The sequence below is a fragment of the Salvelinus alpinus genome, chromosome 1 (assembly GCF_045679555.1).
Source record: "Salvelinus alpinus chromosome 1, SLU_Salpinus.1, whole genome shotgun sequence".
NCBI lineage: Eukaryota > Metazoa > Chordata > Actinopteri > Salmoniformes > Salmonidae > Salvelinus > Salvelinus alpinus.
This window is the reverse complement of record NC_092086.1, coordinates 61,482,716-61,505,561: the sequence shown is the minus strand read 5'-3', so window position 1 is coordinate 61,505,561 and position 22,846 is coordinate 61,482,716.

Sequence of the window (22,846 nt, the reverse complement as noted above, 5' to 3'; positions counted from 1 at the left end):
TAGAATGTCGTCTTCAACCGTGTAATTAGCAGCAAACATTAGCTATGTGGCCCAGACATGCCCAACTCTTCAAAACGCAGGACAAAGAAAATTCAGAAAATCGCCATATACTCATATAAACTGATATAACTCGGTTTAAAATAACTACGTTATGATGTCTCTAACACCTATATCGAATAAAATCAGAGCCGGATATATCTAACGCCGATAACGTGAGCTTTTCAGAATGCCATCCTGAGGTCTGCTTTGCGCCATGACGAACGTTGAAAAGGGTGCACCCCTCGTGCCAAGCCCATTTATACGGCCTCAGATCTACCTAGCAACACCATTCCAATTCTCAACGCTTGCTGACATCTAGGGGAAATCGTATGCAGTGCTTGTCGACCAATAGAATAATTGCAAATTAATTAGCTGACCCAGGAACAGAGTTCCCGATTTCAGATTTCTCACTTCCTGACAGGAAGATTTCTCCAACTCGAGTTCTGTTTTACTCACAGATATAATTCAAACGGTTTTAGAAACTAGAGAGTGTTTTCTATCCAATAGTAATAATAATATGCATATTGTACGAGCAAGAATTGAGTACGAGGCAGTTTAATTTGGGAACGAATTTTTTACGAAGTCGAAATGGCCCCCCCCTATTGACAAGAAGTTTTAACACCATAGTACCCTCCAAACTCGTCATCAAGCTCGAGACCCTGGGTCTCGACCCCGCCCTGTGAAACTGGGTACTGGACTTCCTGACGGGCCGCCCCCAGGTGGTGAGGGTAGGTAACAACATCTCCACCCCGCTGATCCTCAACACTGGGGCCCCACAAGGGTGCGTTCTGAGCCCTCTCCTGTACTCCCTGTTCACCCACGACTGCGTGGCCATGTGTAGCGTGGTTCATTCTGCATTGTGTACTTTTAATTAGGACGCTGCCACAACTGACGGTCTGCTAGTTGAAATCTTTTTATTTGCCCTGCACACGAAGAGACAACACACATTATGTTAACCCTTGGCGCAGTCACAGCTCTCAGGCACCTTGCTAGCCGAAGGTCAGGCAAAGAGCGCCAAAAGGAAATAACAGGTGCTGCGTGCACACATTCGATGCACAACAGCACACCATACAATACAAGTAAAATTATACAGAACATAATTCGGACAAAATAAAAGACATACCTGCACACGAGAGAACACACATTATGTTAACCCTTGGCGCAGTCACAGCTCTCAGGCACCTGCGCGAGCACATGGACACTCACTCAAACACTGTCCCAAGTACTCACAAGTTACAATAGATACCCAAGTTAGCGAGCTTTGTAAAATTTGTGAACATAAATCTTTATATTATCCACATTGTAACAAACTTATGGTTGCAAAACAGTACATTGTGTAACATTATGACGGTTTTATATTAAACAATTTCGGAGCCAAGGACAACATACCTTGCTAGCCGAAGGTCGGGCAAAAGCGAACAATAAGGGGGTATGGAAATTCAGATAACCCGCGATGGGCCAAACCAAAATATACAAAACTTATACAATCACATGTATGTACAATATTGATATGAAAAAGTGTTTGTACACCAAATAAAAACATTAGCCATGCAGCTGTAATTAACACAGTGTCCAAAGAAGGGCCAGAGGTATACAGAATAGTGTCTTCTGCATAGAGGTGGATTAAAGAATCATAGCCTTAGCCATAGCCTTAGCCAGGTTCATGAATACGGCTGCACAGGGTTCACCGTCTCTTATCGATGCACACCGTCTCTTATCGATGGCGGTTATGATATCGTTTAGGACCTTGAGCGTGGCTGAGGTGCACCCATGACCAGCACTGAAACCAGATTGCATAGCGGAGAAGGTACGGTGGGATTCGAAATGGTTGGTAATAAAAATTCTCAATTATAGTGGATTTATCGGTGGTGACTGTGTTTCCTAGCAACAGTGCAGTGGGCAGCTGGGAGGAGGTGCTCTTATTCTCCATGGACTTTACAGTTTCCCAGAACCTTTTGAGTTTGTGCTACAGGATGCAGATTTCTGCTTCAAAAAGCTGGCCTTAGCTTTCTTAACTGCCTGTGTGTATTTGTTACTAACTTCCCTGAAAAGTTGCATATCACGGGGGCTATTCGATGCTAATGCAGAATGCCACAGGATGTTCTTGTGCTGGTCAAGGGCAGTCAGGTCTGGAGAGAACCAAGGGCTATATCTGTTCCTGGTTCTAAATTCTATAGCATATCACATTAATTATGACATATGTAATGTTCAATGACAGTTAAAATCAACAAGCAATGGGTTGAGATTAACTTCTTGGAACTATAGGGGGTGCTGTTCCGCATTAGCATATTTGGGTCTCCAAATTAAACTGCCTCGTGCTAAATTCTTGATCGTACAATATGCATATTATTGTTATTATTGGATAGAAAACACTTTCTAGTTTCTATAGAAGTTGGAATTTTGTCTCTGAGTGGTACAGAACAATATCTACAGCACTTTTCATGACAGGGGTCAGATTTCAGAAATTTTTACCCCTGATCTGGAGTCTGTTTTTAAGGCGACAGTGAATGCTATGAAGAAACCGACACTGCCTACGTCTTCCTCTGGGTGTCTGTACGTCATCACGTTTTGAATGGAGTCGATTGCACAATCACAGCCACTATAACACACGAAAACGTAGAAGTACCGCTCTCTCCCTGCATGCGTCATGCGCCAAATGGACATCAGACCTGCCTCCTTCCAAATCGTTTTTTAGAGAGTGATATTTCTCCGGTCATGTTTTCAGTCGTTATAGTTGTTAAAAACATCATAATGTAGTTAATTTGAACCGTTTTATAGCAATTTATATCCGTTTAGTGCGATTCTGAGGAATTTATTTGTCGTGCACTTTCTAGCTTTGGGAACGTTTCGCGGTCTCGGTCGTTGTTAGTGGACATTTCGAAGGACAGAGGACATCTATCGACCAAAAGAAGATTACAACATAGAAAGGATACATTGCCCAAGAATCTGATGGAAGAACAGCTCAAAGTAAGCAATATTTAATATGATAAATCGTTGTTCTGTCGAAATATTTTAAACGCATATTTCGCCATTTTGTTTGTTATCGCGTCACTTGGCGAACCCTGTATTGAAAAGTAAGGATAATTAAAAAAATGTAAGTCAGCGGTTGCATTAAGAACTAATTTGTCTTTCGATTCCTGTCAACCCTGTATTTTTTTGTCAAGTATATGATTAGCTTTCAATTAAACTAGATCACTCTGATAGATGACGTCAGACATATTGAGGCTTGATTTCCTAGTATTTTTATTGTGTAACCACGGTTTTGTATGGCTAAATATGCACCTTTTCGAACAAACTGTATATGTATGTTGTAAAATGATGTTACAGGAGTGTCATCGGAAGAATTCTGAGAAGGTTAGTGAAAAAATTAATATATTTTGGCGGTGATTACGTTATAGCGCTCTTTGGCTGGAATCGATGCTCTGGTAACGTTTTCACATGTGGTATGCTAACTTATCGATTTATTGTGTTTTCGCTGTAAAACGCTTAGAAAATCTGAAATATTGTCTGGAATCACAAGATCTGGGTCTTTCCATTGCTATGCTTTGTCTATTCTTATGAAATGTTTTATTAAGAGTAAATTGGTCATACACGTTGCTCTCTATAGTAATTCTAGTCGTCTTGTGATGGTAGGTGCAATTGTAAACTGTGATTTCTACCTGAAATATGCACTTTTTTCTAACAAAACCTATCCTATACCATAAATATGTTATCAGACTGTCATCTGATGAGGTTTTTTATAGGTTATTGGCTATCAATATCTTAGTTTAGCCGAATTGGTGATAGCTACTGGTGGAGAGAAAAAATGGTGGACAAAGAAATTGTGTATTTTGCTAACGTGTTTAGCTAATAGATTTACATATTTTGTCTTCCCTGTAAAACATTTTAAAAATCTGAAATGGTGGCTTTATTCACAAGATCTGTATCTTTCATCTGGTGTCTTGGACTTGTGATTTAATGATATTTAGATGCTACTATCTACTTGTGAAGCTATGCTAGCTATGCTAATCAGTGTGTGGGGGGATGGGGGGGGATCCCGGACCCGGGGTAGAGGCTCGTTAGAGGTTAACTATGTTAAGTGTGCAGAACAAGTGTGCATTAAGTGCACTAATCTTAATAGATATTATGGAAGAGCAGAGAATGGGTGCGTCAATAATCTTCTACTGGACATTGAAGAAGAGGATCCAACCAGCTACAGCTGAGGGCATGAAAAAAAAAGAAAACATACCAAGGTTGCTTTAAGCCTACTTTACCTCCCTCTATCCACCTAGCTTTAACTTGAGTGATAACATAAAAAATAAAACAATGATAATATATCTCATGTATCTCATGTTGTAAGGAGTGCATACTGGCGGCAGAGAAGTCAGGCGCAGCAGAGCAAAAACTGTGTTTCCAACGGCGCAGTTTAATAATAAAAACCACAGGAAAACATAACAATCAATAAATGGGTACAAAACCCGACGCACACCAGACATAACGTGCACAAGCACTTAAAATAAACAATTCCGGACAAGGACATGGGGGGGAACAGAGGGTTAAATACACAACATGTAATGAATGGAATTGGAACCAGGTGTGTGGAAAGACAAGACAAAACAAATGGAAAATGAAAGGTGGATCGGCGATGGCTAGAAGACCGGTGACGTCGACCGCTGAACGTCGCCCGAACAAGGAGAGGGACCGACTTCGGAGGAAGTCGTGACAGTACCCCCTCTTGACGTGCGGCTCCAGCTGTGCGTCAACACCGGCCTCAAGTACGACCCGGAGGGCGAGGCGCAGGGCGATCCGGATGAAGACGGTGGAACTCCTGCAGCATTAAAGGGTCCAACCCAGCACCTTTCCTCCGGACTGTACCCCTCCCACTCCACGAGATACTGAAGGCCCCTCGCCCGACGCCTCGAATCCAGTATGGAGCGAACGGAGTACGCCGGGGCCCCCTCGATGTCCAGAGGGGGCGGAGGAACCTCCCGCACCTCAGACTCCTGGAGCGGGCCAGCCACCACCGGCGTGAGGAGAGACAGATGGAACGACCGGCTAATACGGTAATCAGGGGGAAGCTGTAACCTATAACAAACCTCGTTCACTCTCCTTAGGACCTTAAATGGCCCCACAAACCGCGGACCCAGCTTCCGGCAGGTTAGGCGGAGGGGCAGGTTTTGGGTCGAGAGCCAGACCCGGTGCGGTGGCCGGTCTGCGTTCTCCTTTTGGCGCAGCACGGCCCGCTGAAGGTGAACATGGAAAGCTTCCAATGTCTCCTCCGCGCGCCTAAACCAGTCGTCCACCGCAGGAGCCTCGGTCTGACTGATGCCAAGGCGCCAGAACCGGCTGGTACCCCAGTACGCACAGGAAGGGAGAGAGGTTAGTGGAGGAGTGGCGAAGCTAGTTCTGTGCCATCTTGGCCCAGGGCACGAACGCCGCCCACTCCCCTGGCAGGTCCTGGCAATAGGACCGCAGAAACCTGCCCACATCCTGGTTTACTCTCTCTACCTGCTCATTACTCTCGGGGTGAAACCCTGAAGTAAGGCTGATCGAGACCCCCAGATGTTCCATGAACGCCTTCCAGACCCTAGACGTGAGTTGGGGACCTTGATCAGACACTATATCCTCAGGCACCCCGTAGTGCCGGAAGACGTGCGTAAACAAGACCTCCGCAGTCTGTAGGGCCGTAGGGAGACGACAGGACTTGGAAAACTGATCCACCATGACAAGGATCGTGGTGTTACCCTGTGAGGGGGGAAGATCTGTTAGAAAATCCACCGACAGGTGCGACCAAGGCCGTTGTGGAACGGGTAAGGGGTGTAGCTTCCCTCTGGGCAGGTGCCTAGGATTCTTACACTGGGCGCACACCGAGCAGGAGGAAACATAAACCCTCATGTCCTTAGCCAAGGTAGGCCACCAGTACCTCCCGCTCAAACAGCGCACTGTCCGACCGATCCCAGGATGACCAGAGGAGGGTGACATGTGGGCCCAATAGATCAACCAGTCACGAACAGCAGACGGGACGTACAGATGCCCAGCGGGACACTGGACGGGAGCGGGCTCTGCACGTAACGCCTGCTCAATGTCCGCGTCCAGCTCCCACACTACCGGCGCCACCAGGCAGGAGGCGGGGAGTATGCGAGTATGCGCGTCCGCTCCTCTGTGTCATACAGCCGGGAAAATGCGTCTGCCTTCACGTTCTGGGAGCCTGGCCTGTAGGAAAGGGTAAACACAAAATGGGTGAAAAACATGCCTGGCGAGGGTTCAATTTCCTCGCTGCCCGGATGTACTCCAGATTGCGGTGGTCAGTCCAGATGAGGAAAGAGTGTTTAGCCCCCTCAAGCCAATGTCTCCACGCCTTCAGAGCCTTGACGACAGCCAACAGCTCCCGGTCCCCCACATCATAGTTTCCCTCCGGCTGAGGCTCTATCTGCCTCAGCCGACCACTGGAAACACACCGGGCATCCCTTCAGCAGTGAGGTAATGGGAGCCGCTACCTGACCAAAACCCCGGATAAATCTCCGGTAGTAGTTGGCAAACCCTAAGAACCGCTGCACCTCCTTTACCGTGGTGGGAGTCGGCCAATTACGCACGGCTGAAATGCGGTCCCTCTCCATCTCCACCCCTGAGGTGGAAATGCGGTACCCTAGGAAGGAGACGGACTGCTGAAAGACAAAGCACTTCTCAGCCTTGACGTACAGGTCATGCTCCAACAGGCGACCAAGCATCCTGTTCACCAGGGACACATGCTCGGCGCGTGTAGTGAGGTATATCAGAAAGCCGTCTTCCACTTGTCTCCCTCCCGGATACGCACCAGGTTGTAAGCGCTCCTGAGATCTAGTTTGGTGAAGAAGCGCGCCCCGTGCATTGACTCAATCGCTGTGGCTATGCGGTAGCGGGTAACATTACCTCACAGTGATCTGGTTCAGACCCCGATAGTCAATACACGGGTGCAGACCTCCCTCCTTCTTCACAAAAAATAAACTTGAGGAGGCGGGTGAAGTGGAGGACCGAATGTACCCCTGACGCAGGGATTCGGAGACATATGTTTCCATAGCCTCCGTCTCCGCCTGTGAGAGGGGATACACGTTACTCCTGGGAAGTGCAGCGTCTACCAGGAGATTTATCGCGCAATCGCCCCGTCGATGGGGTGGTAATTGAGTCACCTTCTTTTTGGAGAAGGCGAGAGTCAATTCGGGATATTCAGGGGGAATACGCATGGTGGAGACCTGGTCTGGACTTTCCACCGTAGTAGCACCAACGGAAACCCCTAAACACCTCCCCGAGCACTCTCGCGACCACCCTGTGAGAGCCCTCTGTGGCCAAGAAACAGTGGGGTCATGACAAACTAACCAGGGTAGGCCTAGCACCACAGGAAACGCAGAAAAGTCAATAAGGAAGAGACTCATTTTCTCCTTGTGACCCCCCTGCGTCACCATGCCCAGAGGAGTGGTGGCCTCCCTAATCAACCCTGACCCTAATGGTCGACTATCTAAGTGTCACGATCGTCGTATGGAATGGACCAAGGTGCAGCGTGGTAAGTGTACATTTCTCTTTATTTGCAAATGTCGCCAACAAAACAATAATACAACAAAAACGACCGCGAAGCTCCGTAAGGCTATACATGCACAAACGACGACAACTACTCACAACTACCAAAAGGAAAAAAGGCTGCCTAAGTATGATTCACAATCAGAGACAACGATAGACAGCTGTCCCTGATTGAGAACCATACCCGGTCAAAACATAGAAACAAACAACCTAGAATGCCCACCCCAAATCACACCCTGACCTAACTAAATAGAGAAATTAAACGGCTCTCTAAGGTCAGGTCGTGACACTAAGGCGTGAACGGGAAAGGGCACAGCCACGGGAACAATGAGGATCCCTAAACTATAGGCGAACGATCTATCTATAAAATTCCCAGCCGCGCCTGAATGAACGAGTGGGAATGCTGGGAATGCGGGGAAAACTCAGGAAAAGTGACATACACAAACATATGTGCAACAGAGGGCTCTGGGTGAGAATGGTGCCGGCTCACCTGGGTGACGCCAGAGCGCCCTGCCTGCTGCCTCGATACCCAGAGGAACCAACCCGACACCGACCGGCAGTGTGACCTCTGCGGCCACAGATGGTGCACGAGCTGGAAACCCCCTCCGGTCCCCCTGCGCACCGCCCCTCCCAGCTCCATGGGTATCGGAGAGGAGGAGCGAGGGGATGGAACCAACAGACCCCGATCTGAACGTCCATGGGTAGCCAGCAGGTTATCCAGCCGGATGGACAGGTCCACCAGCTGGTTAAACGTGAGGGTGGTGTCTCTGCAGGCCAACTCCCGACGGACGTCCTCACACAGACTGTAGCGATAATGATCGATCAGGGCCCTGTCGTTCCATCCCGCACCGGCAGCCAGGGTCCGAAACTCCAGGGGGAACTCCTGGGCGCTCCTCGTCCCCTGCCTCAGATGGAAGAGGCGTTCACCCGCCGCTCTACCCTCGGGCGGGTGGTCAAAAACTGCCTGTAAACAGTGGGTGAACTCCTCAAACTGGTCCACGCCGCATCTCCCTCTCTCCACACGGCGTTGTCCCACTCCAGGGCTTTCCCGGGGAGGCACGAGACGAGGGCGGACACCCTCTCACGGCCCAAAGGAGCCGGGTGGACGGTTGCCAGGTATAAGTCCAGCTGCAAGAGGAACTCCTGGCAGTTTGCAACCGTCCCATCATATTTCTGAGGAAGGGAGAGACAAATCCCACTGGGACCAGGAGAAGGAGGGGTGCGTTGTGGAGACCCCGGCTGTCACGACTTCTGCCGAAGTTGGTCCCTCTCCTTGTTCGGGCGACGTTCGGCGGTCGACGTCACTGGCTTTCTAGTCACCACCGATCCATGTTTCATTTTCGTTTTGTTTTGTCTTATTCATACACACCTGGTTTCCATTCTAGTAATTAATGTTCCTTATTTAACCCTCTGGCTTCCCTCTCTGTTTTGTGCGTTATTGTTTGTCATGTGGGTTCGTTCTGTTGTGCTCTGGAATATTGTGTTTTTCCTTGTTGGAACATTACTTATATTTTGAGTAAATTCGGATTATTACTCATATCTGTGTCTTGCGCCTGACTCTGCATTTTTCCATTCACCAACAACCTCACAGAATAACGCACCAGTTATGGAGTCAGCAGGTACAGCCAGCCCTCCTCTCCCAATGGAGGAGCGGGTTCAGCAGCATGCGACTATGTTACAGAGTCTCGGACAGCCATGGATCGCGTGCTGCAAACCATGGACCGATGGGAGAGAAGGGGTTTTTCGGTTAACTCATCAGCACCTCCCCAGCTCCCACAACAACCGACCCTGATGTCCACCCCTCCTTCATCAGGATCCAGTGGGATTTGGCTCTCGCTCCCGGGAGCGTATGACGGAACGGCTGCCGGGTGCCAGGGGTTCCTACTCCAGCTGGAGCTCTACCTGGCAGCTGTTCAGCCGGCTCCCTCGGGACGCGAGAGAGTGAGCGCCCTCATCTCTTGTCTGACTGGAAAAGCACTGGTATGGGCCAACGCCATCTGGGGAAGAGAAGGCCCGACGTTGGACAACTACGAAGATTTCGGTTTTCGATCATCTACCTGAAGGGAGAGCGACGGGGGAACGCTTGTTCCATTTAAGACAGGAGATGAGGAGCGCTCAAGAGTTCGCTCTGGACTTTAGAACTCTGGCTGCCTGCGCGGGATGGAATGAGCGGGCCCTGATCGACCACTACAGGTGTAGTTTACGCGAGGACATTCGTAGGGAGCTAGCCTGCAGGGACACCTCTTAACCTGGACCAGCTGGTGGACCTATCCATCCGGCTGAATAACCTGTTGGCCTCCCGCAGACGTCCGGATCGGGGTCCGTCAGTTCCATCCCCCAGCACCTCTGATCCAACCCCGATGGAGCTGGGAGGTGCTGCTATGAGGGGGGCCGGAGGGGGGACCGTTCCCTGCACCACCTGTGGCCACAGAGAACCCCTTGCTGGTCGGTGCTGGGGAGGTTCCCCAGGGGGTCGAGGTGGCAGGCGGAGCACTGGTGGATCATCCCAGGTGAGTAGGCACACACCTCACCCAGAGCTACCTGTTGCACACATGTGGTTGTATATAGCATTTCCTGAGTTTTCCCCGCGTTCCCAGCATAAGGCGCTAATAGATTCAGGCGCAGCTGGGAACTTTATTGACCGTACCTTTGCACTTAATTTAGGGATCCCTGTTGTTCCTGTTGATGTTCCCTTCCCTGTACATGCCTTAGATAGTCGTCCTTTGGTGTCAGGGCTAATCAGGGAGGTCACAGCTCCACTCTGTATGATAACGCAGGAGAGTCATGAGGAGAGAATTAGTCTCTTTCTGATCGACTCTCCTGCGTTTCCTGTTGTGTTGGGCCTTCCCTCGTTGGCCTCTCATGACCCCACTATTTTGTGCTAACAGAGGGCTCTCAAGGGATGGTCCCGTCAGTGCTCAGGGAGGTGTGTAGGTGTTTCCTTAGGTGCCACTACGGTGGAGAGTCAAAACCAGGTATCCACCATGCACATTCCCCCCGAATATGCCGATTTGGCACTCGCCTTCTGTAAAAAGAAGGCGACTCAATTACCACCCCATCGACAGGGTGATTGTGCGATAATTCTCCTGGTAGAAGCTGCACTTCCCAGGAGTCACATGTATCCTCTGTCACAGGAGGAGACGGCGGCTATGGAAACATATGTCACCAAATCTCTGGGACAGGGATACATTCGGCCTTCCATTTCACCTGTCTCCTCGAGTTTCTTTTTTGTGAAGAAGAAGGATGGAGGTTGCGCCCGTGTATTGACTATCGAGGTTTGAATAAGATCACGGTAAAATACAGTTACCCACTACTTCTCATAGCCAGTATGACAGAGTCATTGCACGGGGCGCGCTTCTTCAGAAAATTGGACCTCAGGAGCGCTTACATACCTGAAGGGAACATTTTGACATTTGCTGTATGGTTAGTGAGAAACACTATATTGCAAATGTACGGTCCCTTACTAGACATCCTCCAACGGTTGTAAAATTCGCGGACGGTGCCGGGCCGTGCACGGGGGCCAGATCTTTCAGGAAGCCATCGAACGAAGTCTCTCGGACATTCGGTTTCCGTTTTATAAAATTTTCTAATTTTGGTCATTTTTTCCGCTGTCCCGGTAATTCCCACCAGAGGGCGAATGAATCATATTGCAAATGTACAAAACATCACCAATCACGACGTGGCCTTTTCTCCTAAACGGAAAAGATTTCGAAGACGAAACTAGGTTTGGCATAATGGTCAGTTGGCCCCGATCAAGATGGCGTCGAGGCCTCAACGCTTTTTGAGTTATGGCCATTTTTTGGGGATTAAAGGTCAAAAACGAAAATAGAGCGCTAATTTCACCGCTTTCACCGCTTCACGTCAAAGTACATAAACCTACGGTGTCAGGAAAAAAAGAACCAGCCATTTATCGATCGTAATTTAAGAGAAATCGTACATTGTACAATTGGTGATGTTCACAAAAATGATCCAGTTGCAGCGTGTTCAGACCAACATTTTTTAAGTGGGTTTCGAAGCTCTGAGAATTCTGTGATTTTCTGAAATAACAAACACTCATTTAACCCTCTGTAAATAAGCCAGTTCTTAACATAAAGACTTAAAACTCAATATTCCATAAGAGCCTACCCCAAGGAGGATATGTGTTCACTTTCAGCTTCCTGTCTAAACTGGAAGTACCTTAAAATGGTGTCATAGGGGCTGTTTCGAAGGGTTAAAAAGGTCAGATCTTTTCAAAACTTCATATATGTGATTAGGCAACCCTCATGAACTGTAAATCAGTCATTTCTCCCAACAGACGTCAAAGAAAAGCTCTCTCTCACACACACACACACACACACACACACACACACACACACACACACACACACACACACACACACACACACACACACACACACACACACACACACACACACACACACACACACACACACACACACACACACACACACACACACACACACACAGCAAGGATGGAGTGAAAAAGTACGGTGCTTAAAGACACACAGAGCCTGCAATGGCATTACCATTATCTCTAGGCCGTGCCGAGTTCAACGAGATGCCCCGCTTGACCGTAGCTCGCTCGGTCTGAGCGCAGCGACAGTGACAAAAGAAGGCCCCAAATGAAGCCTGGACCTATATTTAAATTGCTTTTGGGCTCAAAAATTCAATTGCTTTTGGGAGACAGAGAGAGAACCGTTAAGGTTAGAAGCACAATTTGACCTCAGGAACATTCCTAAGGTCCTCCCGATCTGTGCAAACCTTGACCGTGTGGTATTAACCCTTAACAGTTAAAAGAAGGTGTTTACATCAAACAGTTTGCATTGACTTCTCTCCCCATAGGAATACATTGCCTGCTCCCATAAATTCAACCTGAAGCCTATGTGGGTTATGAATGTCTTATGAACCTGTCTTCGATGACAATCCATCAGGCCACTATGAGGTCTACCTGTGTTGATTCTAAGCTTCCTGGAGCACCCGAAGTGATTAAAATCACCCTAAAAGTGTTTTTCCATACCCAACCAGCAGTTTGTGATATATAGTGCATTCAACCCTGTGTAAATCAGTCAGTTCTTAACGTATAGACTTAACTCAGGATTCTGTAAAAGCATACCCCAATCAGGATATGTGTTTACTTATAGCTTCCTGTGCCAACCGCCTTAAAATGGTGTCATAGATGCTGTTTCAAAGGGTTAAAAAAGTCAGATCTTTCCAAAACCTTAAATGTGTGATTAGGCAACCCTCATGAACTGTAAATCAGTCATGTCTCCCATAAAATTTCCAAGAAAAACTCACACACACACACAGCTCACACACACAGCTAGGACAGAGGGACACAGTGTGGGGTGTAGAGACAGACAGAGCCTGCAATAGTTACCTTTGTTCAAACTTTTAACCTCTCTTCGCACAGATCCCTTTAGCGGGATCATTTTCCTAAACAACCGCTGAATTGCAGGGCGCCAAATTCAAAAATATGACAAAAAATATTTATAATCATGGAATCACAAGTGAAATATACCAAAACACAGCTTAGCTTGTTGTTAATCCACTCATCGTGTCAGATTTAGAAAATATGCTTTACAGCGAAAGCAATCCAGTGTATCAATCAATGCTAGAACAGCTAACCCCAAATTAGCATGGTCACGAAAGTCAGAAAAGCAATAAAATGAATCGCTTTCCTTTGATAATCTTCGGATGTTTGCACTCACGAGACTCCCAGTTACACAATAAATGTTCTTTTTGTTCGATAAATATTAGTTTTATAACAAAAAAACGCCATTTGGGTTGCGCGTTATGTTCAGAAAACCCCAGCCTCGTTCCGTTCCTGAAAGGCAGACGAAAAGTCTGACGAAATGTCAAATGTTTTTTATAATCAATCCTCAGGTTGTTTTTAACATACATAATCGATAATATTTCAACCGGACGGTAACCTATTCAATAAAAGAGAGAAAGAAAATGTCGAGCTACCCCTCTCGCGCAGGGGAACTAATCAAAGGACACCTAACTAGTTTTGAAAAATCCATGTCTAAAGCCTGGTCACAGCCTGAGGAAGCCATTGGAAAAGGAATCTGGTTGATACCCCTTTAAATGGAAGAGGGAAAGGCAATGACACACAGATAAAAAAATAAAAAAGCACTTCCGGGTTAGATTTCCTCAGGTTTTCGCCTGCAAAATCAGTTTAGTTATACTCACAGACAGTATTTTGACAGTTTTGGAAACTTTGGAGTGTTTTCTATCCTAATCTGTAAATTATATGCATATTCTACAATCTGGGCCTGAGAAATAGTCTGTTTACTTTGGGAACGTTATTAAGAAAAGAATCTGCCCCCTAGCGTCAAGAAGTTAAAGAACCGTCAGACCTAAAGTTCTGAAACTTTAGAAAACTGTTCTAGAGCTCAGGTCGATAGTGCGTGTTGAGTTATGTGGCTCTAGAAGGTTCTCGGACCGAGAAACAGCCTCGTACATTTGCAATAACTTCAATTCATTTGGACCATTACGAAAATGACGACATTTAAAAAAGTCGCAAGACTAGGTGCATTGAAACCGGATCGGCCCATAGAGACGGACCCCAACGTTTCTGTCCGATAGCTCATTCAAGGACCCCGTAGCAAGGCATGGGAAAAAGTGGAATTTCAGCACCAATTAAGGTCTTGCTCAGGCACCGAATGACCTATCGAGCCGAAACTTGGGATTCGAGGTTGCCTCACATAGGCCTACACATAAATGTCAGAACTGGACCTGCAGCTAGAACGTAACTACGTGTTACTTGTTTTTATTATGGTTTAAATAGAAGGTGCTGTGAATTTTGGGCCTGCTTGTTGGAAAAAGTTGGAAAAAGTGGGTGTGGTGTCAGTTTGTATCAGTTTGGTGTCTGAAAATATCTAATTGACTGATGGACACTGACTTGCTAGTTGACTTTTGTACATTTGCAATATGTTTAAACAGTGAGGTACCATCACCAAAATGACATTCTGAAATCAACACCAACGAGCGATGGAGAGGAACCAATATCACTGCCCGGCCATCCCGAGTTCATCAGGCCAGTCAATTTTGCATTTCTGCAGTATTTTAGTCTATGTTTCATGTTTTGGGTTACCAGGCATGATTTTCAATACGGTTTTAAATGCTTTTAGGGGGCTTTCAGACGTCCATGCCCACTATGGGAGCACTATACTACGGCCCCAAGTCAATGGGGGCCAGCCCGAGTGATTTATGGAGGTTTTAAAAAATGGATGTCTGTACATTTGCAATATGATTCAACAGTGAAAAAACATCACCAAATGGACATGATGAAATCAACACAACGAGCGATGGAGAGGAACCACTATCACTGACCGGCCATCCCGAGTTCATCGGGTCAGTCACTTTTGCATTTCTGCAGTATTATTGAGCATGTCAAATTCGTGAATGTAAATGCCATTGAAACATATTGCAAATGGCCGTGCACCTGGTGATTACAATGCCTTTAGTGGGGAGCAAGGGGTCAACGGTTGGGTAGGGAGCACCCCCCATCCGATAGGGGTTGAGCACCCCCTTGTCATTTTGGACATTTAAAATAAAATCGTTATTTTCGACTTTTGTCTTCCTATGAAATCATATTGCAAATGGACAAAACATATTCCTTATGGACAAGTAAAAAAAAAATGATGATAATAAAATATGACAAGTATGTTCATACAGTTCTTATACATGTGTAATTGACATAAAAATCTAAATAATTTCAAAAAACGGTCCAGAAAGCACTTTCTTAAGGGGGTTAAGTTTTTTCAATTTTTTTGTAATTTGACTTTTGACTTTTGACTTCCTATGAGATCATATTGCAAATGTACAAAACATATGCCTTATGGACAAGTAAAAAATTTAATAAATATGATAATAAAATGACAGCAGTATGTTCTACAGTTCTTATACATGTGTAATTGACATAAAAATTGAAGGAATTTTGAAAAACGGTCCAGAAAGCACTTTTTTAAGGGGGTGATAAGTTTTTGAAAAAAATTTCAAATGTTCAAAATTTTACTCTTGGGTCTTGACTTTTGTTACATTTGCAATATGAAAAATTACGGTAAAGCGCACTCGCCATCTATAGGATTTTTGCAGTGTTACAGTTGGGATTTGCCATATGGCATTTGCAATCAGTTTTGAATGAAACAACGCCGAATTGAGTGGTATTGTACATCGTGTCTATGTTTCGTACGGTGCCAATGACTTCCCATTCATTTTTGTCCATTTCAGGGGGGTGTTCCCTTACAACCTGGTACGTATCAATGCGGGGGATGAGTGGAAGATGGCATTTAGCACCACATCTGGGCACTATGAGTATTTCGTCATGCCGTACGGGTTAAGGCAGACGCACTGTCCCCGATGTACGACACAGAGGAGCGGTCCGCGGATCCCACTCCCATAATTCCAGCTTCTTGCCTGGTGGCACCGGTGGTACGGTAGGTGGACGCGGACATCGAGTGGGCGTCACGTGCAGAGCCCACTCCCCCCCAGTGTCCAGTTGGGCGTCTGTACGCCACTCTTCCACTAACCTATCACCTTTTCAGTGTGTGCTAGGTTATCAGCCGGTCCTGGCACCGTGGCATCAGAGGCTCCTGCGGTGGATGAATGGTTTCGGCACTCGGAAGCGACATGGGACGCTGCTCATGTGCGTCTACAACGCGCCATCAGGCGGCAGAAGGCGAGTGCCGACCACCACCGCAGTGAGGCCCCGGTGTATGCAGCGGGGGACCGGGTCTGGCTCTCGACCCAAAACGTATCCCTTCGCCTGCCCTGCCAGAAGCTGGTTTGTGGGGCCATTTAAAGTCCTGAGGAGATTGAACAAGGTTTGTTATAGGTTACAACTCCCCCCTGAATACCGTATTAACCCATCGTTCCATGTGTCTCTCCTCAGGCCGGTGGTGGCTGGTCCGCTCTAGCAGTCTGAGGTGTGGGAGGTTCCTCCGCCCCCTCTGGACATTGAGGGGACCCCGGCGTATACTGTGCGAGCCATCATGGACTCAAGACGTTGGGCGAGAGGCCTTCAGTACCTCGTGGAGTGGGAGGGGTACGGTCCGAAGGAGAGATGCTGGGTGCCGGTGGAGGACATCCTGGAGCCGTCATTACTACAGGAATTTCACCGCCTCCATCTGGATCGCCCTGCGCCCCGTCCTCCGGGTTGTCCCCGAGGTCGGTGTCGGCGCGCTGCTGGAGCCGCGCGTTAAGGGGGGGTACTGTCACGACTTCTGCCGAAGTTGGTCCCTCTCCTTGTTCGGGCGGCGTTCGGCGGTCGACGTCACCGGCTTTCTAGTCACCACCGATCCATGTTTCATTTTCGTTTTGTTTTGTCTTATTCATACACACCTGGTTTCCATTCTAGTAATTCATGTTCCTTATTTAACCCTCTGGCTTCCCTCTCTGTTTTGTGCATTATTGTTTGTCATTTGGGTTCGTTCTGTTGTGCTCTGGAATATTGTGTTTTTCCTTGTTGGAACATTATTTATATTTTGAGTAAATTTGGATTATTACTCATATCTGTGTCTTGCGCCTGACTTCGCATTTTTCCATTCACCAACAACCTCACACCGGCTGTGCTGGTGGAGGCGCTGGGAGAACTCCCTGTCTCTCCCAGCGGTCCATTGTCTGGACAATGCGGTCCATGGCGGTGCCAGGATGGTGGAGCATTGCTGCATGCTCCCGGATGCGCTCCTCCACCCCTGTACCTGGGGTAACTGCTCCTGCTGACTCCATAAGTTTGAGTGCGTCCTGGCGGCAGAGAAGTCAGGTGCAGGAGAGCAAAAACTGTGTTTCCAACGGCGCAGTTAAAAATAAAAACCACAGGAAACATAACAATCAATAAATGGGTACAAAACCCGACGCACACCAGACATAACGTGCACAAGCACTTACAATAAACAATTCCGGACAAGAACATGGGGGGAATTGAGGGTTAAATACACAACATGTAATTAATGGAATTGGAAAGAAAAGACTGAATGGTGTGGAAAGAAAAGACAAAACAAGTGGAAAATGAAAGTTGGATCGCAAATGGCTAGAAGACCGGTGACGTCGACCGCCGAACGTCGCCCGAACAAGGAGAGGGACCGACTTCGGAGGAAGTTGTGACAGTCCTACAGTGCATGTCAGAGCAAAAATCAAGCCTTGAGGTTGAAGGAATTGTCCGTAGAACTCTGAGACAGGATTGTGTCGAGGCACAGATCTGGGGGAAGGGTACCAAAACATTTCTGCAGCATTTGTATTTATTATGGATCCCCATTAGCTGCTGCCAAAGCAGCAGCTACTCTTCCTGGGGTCCAGCAAAATTAAGGCAGTTTATACAATTTAAAAAACATTACAATACATTCACAGATTTCACAACACACTGTGTGTTTATCAGCACGTCGGACGTGATAGTTAGCTACCAGGCGATCTCATCCTGCTTATTGGTTGTTCAGAGATGAACAACTAAACTAACTAATCATAGATTTAGCAATGTGTCCATTGTGAAGACCTGGACAGTTTTAAAATCATGAATTGGTGACTAAAGTGGGCACTTGATCGCGTTTCACTCCATTGCATTGCATTGGCTAGGCAGGAGAAAACAGTCCTGCCCGACTAGTTTTGGAGGTAAGACATTTGAAAAACATCTGATGAAAAACATAAAAAATGCAGCCAGCTGTATTCTGTTCAATCTAGGCTTGCTAGCCAGCCAAGTTATTTGTGCATTCTGTTGATGAGTCTTTTTTGCTAGCTAGCTGCATGCTGTGTCTGTTTATATAGCTAACATTAGCGAACGTACTCTTGCCACTTGCCCTTCCCCAATTATTTTGCACCATTGGGGTTGGTGTTACTAGTTAGAATTTGAGGCTAAGTCATTCTACTCTTACTGTAAACAGCTTGACCAAGCCTAAAAGTATGCAAAACTGTTAACAAAATGATTGCACATTAATATAGGTAGTTGTGGCTTCAGCAACTGAAATTTGAGCAGTGAGGTTCATTTCTTCCCCCTTGTCTCTGCTTGTTCCATGTTGAAGGAGATCCCACCCTGACACCCTGCAGGATAGCCACCAGGATAATCACCATATCCCAGGATATTATTCAGCAGTGTGCAACGTCACAATGTTAGATAGAAATGGATTCACAATGTTATTTTTTCATGCAAATTTGTCAGGACATTGTAATTTATGAAGCTCATTCTAAAATGCAGACATGATTTCTCTCCCAGGGTATTGCACTATGTACAAGTCTTCAATTTAGACAACAATAAGTTGAATTAGGTGGTAGTGATGGGCTGGAACAAAAACCTGTAAACTCTTATCCTGTCTATAAAAAAAATAATCATGTGGCTGTCATGACTAAATTTGCCCTCATGTACTGAACAAGCTTATGAATGTTGGAGGTTAATCTCCTTTATATCCCTGACTTATTTGTACAATGGACTGTGTTCTAATGACTCATGCACAGATACAGAATATATATATATTTTTTTACATTTATAAAAAATTACAAGTGTTGATGTCTCCATGTGTCACGTTCGTTATAAGGAGGTGACCAAAGCGCAGCGTGATGTGAATACATCTTCTTTAATGACAACGAAGAACAATAAACAAACTAATACAAAATAACCGTGAAGCTAAATATAACGAGTGCAGACATGCAACATCACATAGACAATAACCCACAAACCAAACTGGAAAATGGCAACCTAAATAGGATCCCCAATCAGAGACAACGATAAACAGCTGCCTCTGATTGGGAACCAATCTAGGCCACCATAGACATACATAATGCCTAGACTACACACACACACCTAGACATACCAAAACCCTAGACAAGACAAAAACACACATACCACCCTCGTCACACCCTGACCTAACCAAAATAATAAAGAAAACAAAGATAACTAAGGTCAGGGCGTGACACCATGTTTCTGGTTTTGAGGTTTGGGCATCTGGTGTCCGCAGTTCAACTGTCTAATCCCCTGCAAGGAGAGAAAGGCATCAATAATTTTACAATTGTCACGACTCCGACCGAAGGTGACTCCCCTTCCCGTTCGGGTGGCGCTCGGCGGTCGTCGTCGCCGGCCTACTAGCTGCCACTGACTATTTTTCCTCCCCCTCCTTATGTGTTTATTTGTTACACCTGTGTTGAGGTGATTATAAATAGTTGGGCTTTATTAGTCAGCCAGCCCGTACGTTTTTTTGTGCGGGATTGATCACTTGTACATTGGATTCGGGAGTAGACAAACGTATTGTTTGTTTCGTTCATAGAGTGTATTTGGACTGGGTTTTTGTCCCCTGTGTATGGGACATTTGTTTGTTACACCCAGTGTTTTCGTGGGGACATTGTTTACCGTGTGTGCATTAAAAGCACTATATTGAACTCTCTGTTGTTCCTGCGCCTGACTTCACACCACCCGACACCCAGAGCGTTACAGAATCCCGCACCACAAGAAATGGAGTCAGCAGGAGCAGCAGCCAACCATCTCCCATCGATGGAGGAACGGGTTCTCCACCATACCACCGTCCTCCATTGGATCGGATCGGCCATGGACCAAATGATGGAGAGAATGGACCGATGGGAGAGGAGTGGGCTCCTCTCTCCACCTTCGGCTCCCCCCCCCTCAGGACTCTCCATCCCCCGGCTCCAGCGCGCTCCGTCTTACGCTCCCGAGGGATTATGATGGAGCGGCGGCGGGGTGCCAGGGGTTCTTACTCCAACTGGAACTATACCTGGCCACCGTTAGCCCCACTCCCTCGGGAGCGGAGAAGGTGAGTGTCCTCGTCTCCTGCCTAACGGGTCGTGCTCTGGAATGGGCAAACGCAGTCTGGAATGGCCCAGACTCAGTGAAGGAGCACTACCCAGAGTTTACCCGCCGTTTTCGTGCCGTGTTTGACCACCCCCCCAGAGGGCCGAGCGGCGGGTGAAAGACTATTCCATCTCAGGCAGGAGAAGAGGAGCGCCCAGGATTACGCGCTGGAGTTCCGGACCTTGGCCGCGGGATCAGGGTGGAACGACAGGGCCCTTATTGACCACTACCGGTGTAGTCTCCGGGAGGAAGTCCGCAGGGAGCTAGCGTGTCGGGACACCGCTCTTTCCCTTGATGAGCTAATTGACATGTCCATCCGACTGGACAATCTGCTGGCTGCCCGCGGGCGTTCGGAGAGGGTCCTGTGCGTTCCACCACCCAGCACCCCGGCTCCCATCCTGATGGAGTTGGGAGGGGCCGCGCCTAGGGGTATCGGAGGAGGAGGCCCCCCCTGCACCAGCTGTGGTCGGAGAGGACACACGGCCGATCGGTGCTGGGGGGGTCCGTCTGGGAGTCGAGATGGCAGGCGGAACACTTCTCGATCACCCCAGGTGAGTCAGCACCAAACTCACCCAGAACCCCCTGTTGGTCACATGTTTGTCTTGATTTTTTTTCTTAAATGTTTTCCCTCTTCCCAGCATAGGGCGCTAGTCGATTCAGGTGCTGCTGGGAACTTTATTGATCGCGGACTCGCCCGTAAGTTGGGCGTTCCGCTTGTGCCGATAGATTCTCCCTTTCCCGTGCACTCCCTAGATAGCCGGCCATTAGGGTCAGGGGTGGTCAGGGAGGCCACAGTCCCACTGGACATGGTGACGCAGGGGAATCATAGGGAACGTATCAGTCTCTATATTATTGATTCGCCTGCGTTTCCAGTGGTGCTGGGAATTCCCTGGCTGGCCCGGCACAATCCCAGTATTTCGTGGAGACAGGGGGTTCTCCAGGGGTGGTCAGAGGAGTGTTCTGGAAGGTATCTGGGTTTTTCCATCGGTGCCATGTCGGTGGAGAGTCCAGTCCAGGGTTCCACGGTGTGCATTCCCCCCGAGTATGCCGATTTGGCAATCGCTTTCAGTAAAAAGAAAGCGACGAAATTACCACCCCATCGACCGGGAAGGGATTGTGCGATAGATCTCCAGGTAAACGCTGCGCTTCCCAAGAGTCACGTGTACCCCTTGTCCCAAGAGGAGACGTTGGCTATGGAGACATATGTCACGGAGTCTCTGGGACAGGGGTACATTCGGGCCTCCATCTCACCCGTCTCCTCAAGTTTCTTTTTTGTGAAGAAAAAGGAGGGAGGTTTGCGTCCGTGTATTGATTATAGAGGTCTAAATGCCTGTCTAAATACCTCTCATCGCTTCGGCGGTGGAATCATTTCACGGAGCGCAGTTCTTTACAAAACTGGACCTCAGGAGCGCGTACAGTCTGGTGCGTATTCGGAAAGGAGACAAGTGGAAAACCGCATTTAGTACCACATCGGGCCACTATGAGTACTGCGTCATGCCGTATGGGTTAAAGAATGCTCCAGCCGTTTTCCAATCCTTTGTAGACGAGATTCTCAGGGATCTGCACGTGCAGGGCGTGGTTGTGTATATCGATGACATTCTGATCTACTCAGCTACTCACGCCGCGCATGTATCTCTGGTACGCAAGGTGATTGGTAGACTGCTGGAGCATGACCTATACGTCAAGGCTGAGAAGTGTGTGTTCTCCAAACGAGCCGTCTCCTTCCTGGGTTATCGCATTTCCACCTCGGGGGTGGTGGTGGAGAGTGACTGCATTAAGGCCGTGCGTAATTGGCCGACTCCGACCACGGTAAAAGAGGTGCAGCGGTTTTTGGGTTTTGCCAACTACTACCGGAGATTTATCCGGGGTTTTGGCCAGGTAGCGGCTCCCATTACCTCACTGCTAAAGGGGGGCCCGGTGCGGTTGCGGTGGTCAGCAGCGGCGGACGGAGCTTTCAACAGGTTGAAGGCTCTGTTCACGGAAGCGCCCGTGTTGGCGCATCCGGACCCCTCTTTAGCATTCATAGTGGAGGTGGACGTGTCCGAGGCTGGGGTGGGTGCCGTGCTATCACAGCGCTCGGGTACGCCAACAAAACTCCGCCCCTGCGCTTTCGTCTCTAGGAAGCTCAGCCCAGCGGAGTGTAACTATGATGTGGGGGACCGGGAGTTGTTAGCGGTGGTCAGGGCTCTGAAGGTGTGGAGACACTGGCTTGAGGGGGCTAAGCACCCCTTTCTCATCTGGACCGACCACCAGAATCTGGAGTATATTCGGGCAGCTAGGAGACTGAACCCACGTCAGGCAAGGTGGGCCATGTTCTTCACCCGGTTCCGGTTTACGTTATCCTATAGACCAGGCTCCCAAAACGTAAAGGCTGACGCACTATCCCGCCTTTACGACACGGAGGATAGGTCCACCGAACCCACTCCCATCCTCCCCGCCTCGAGGCTGATAGCACCAGTGGTATGGGAGGTGGACTCGGACATCGAG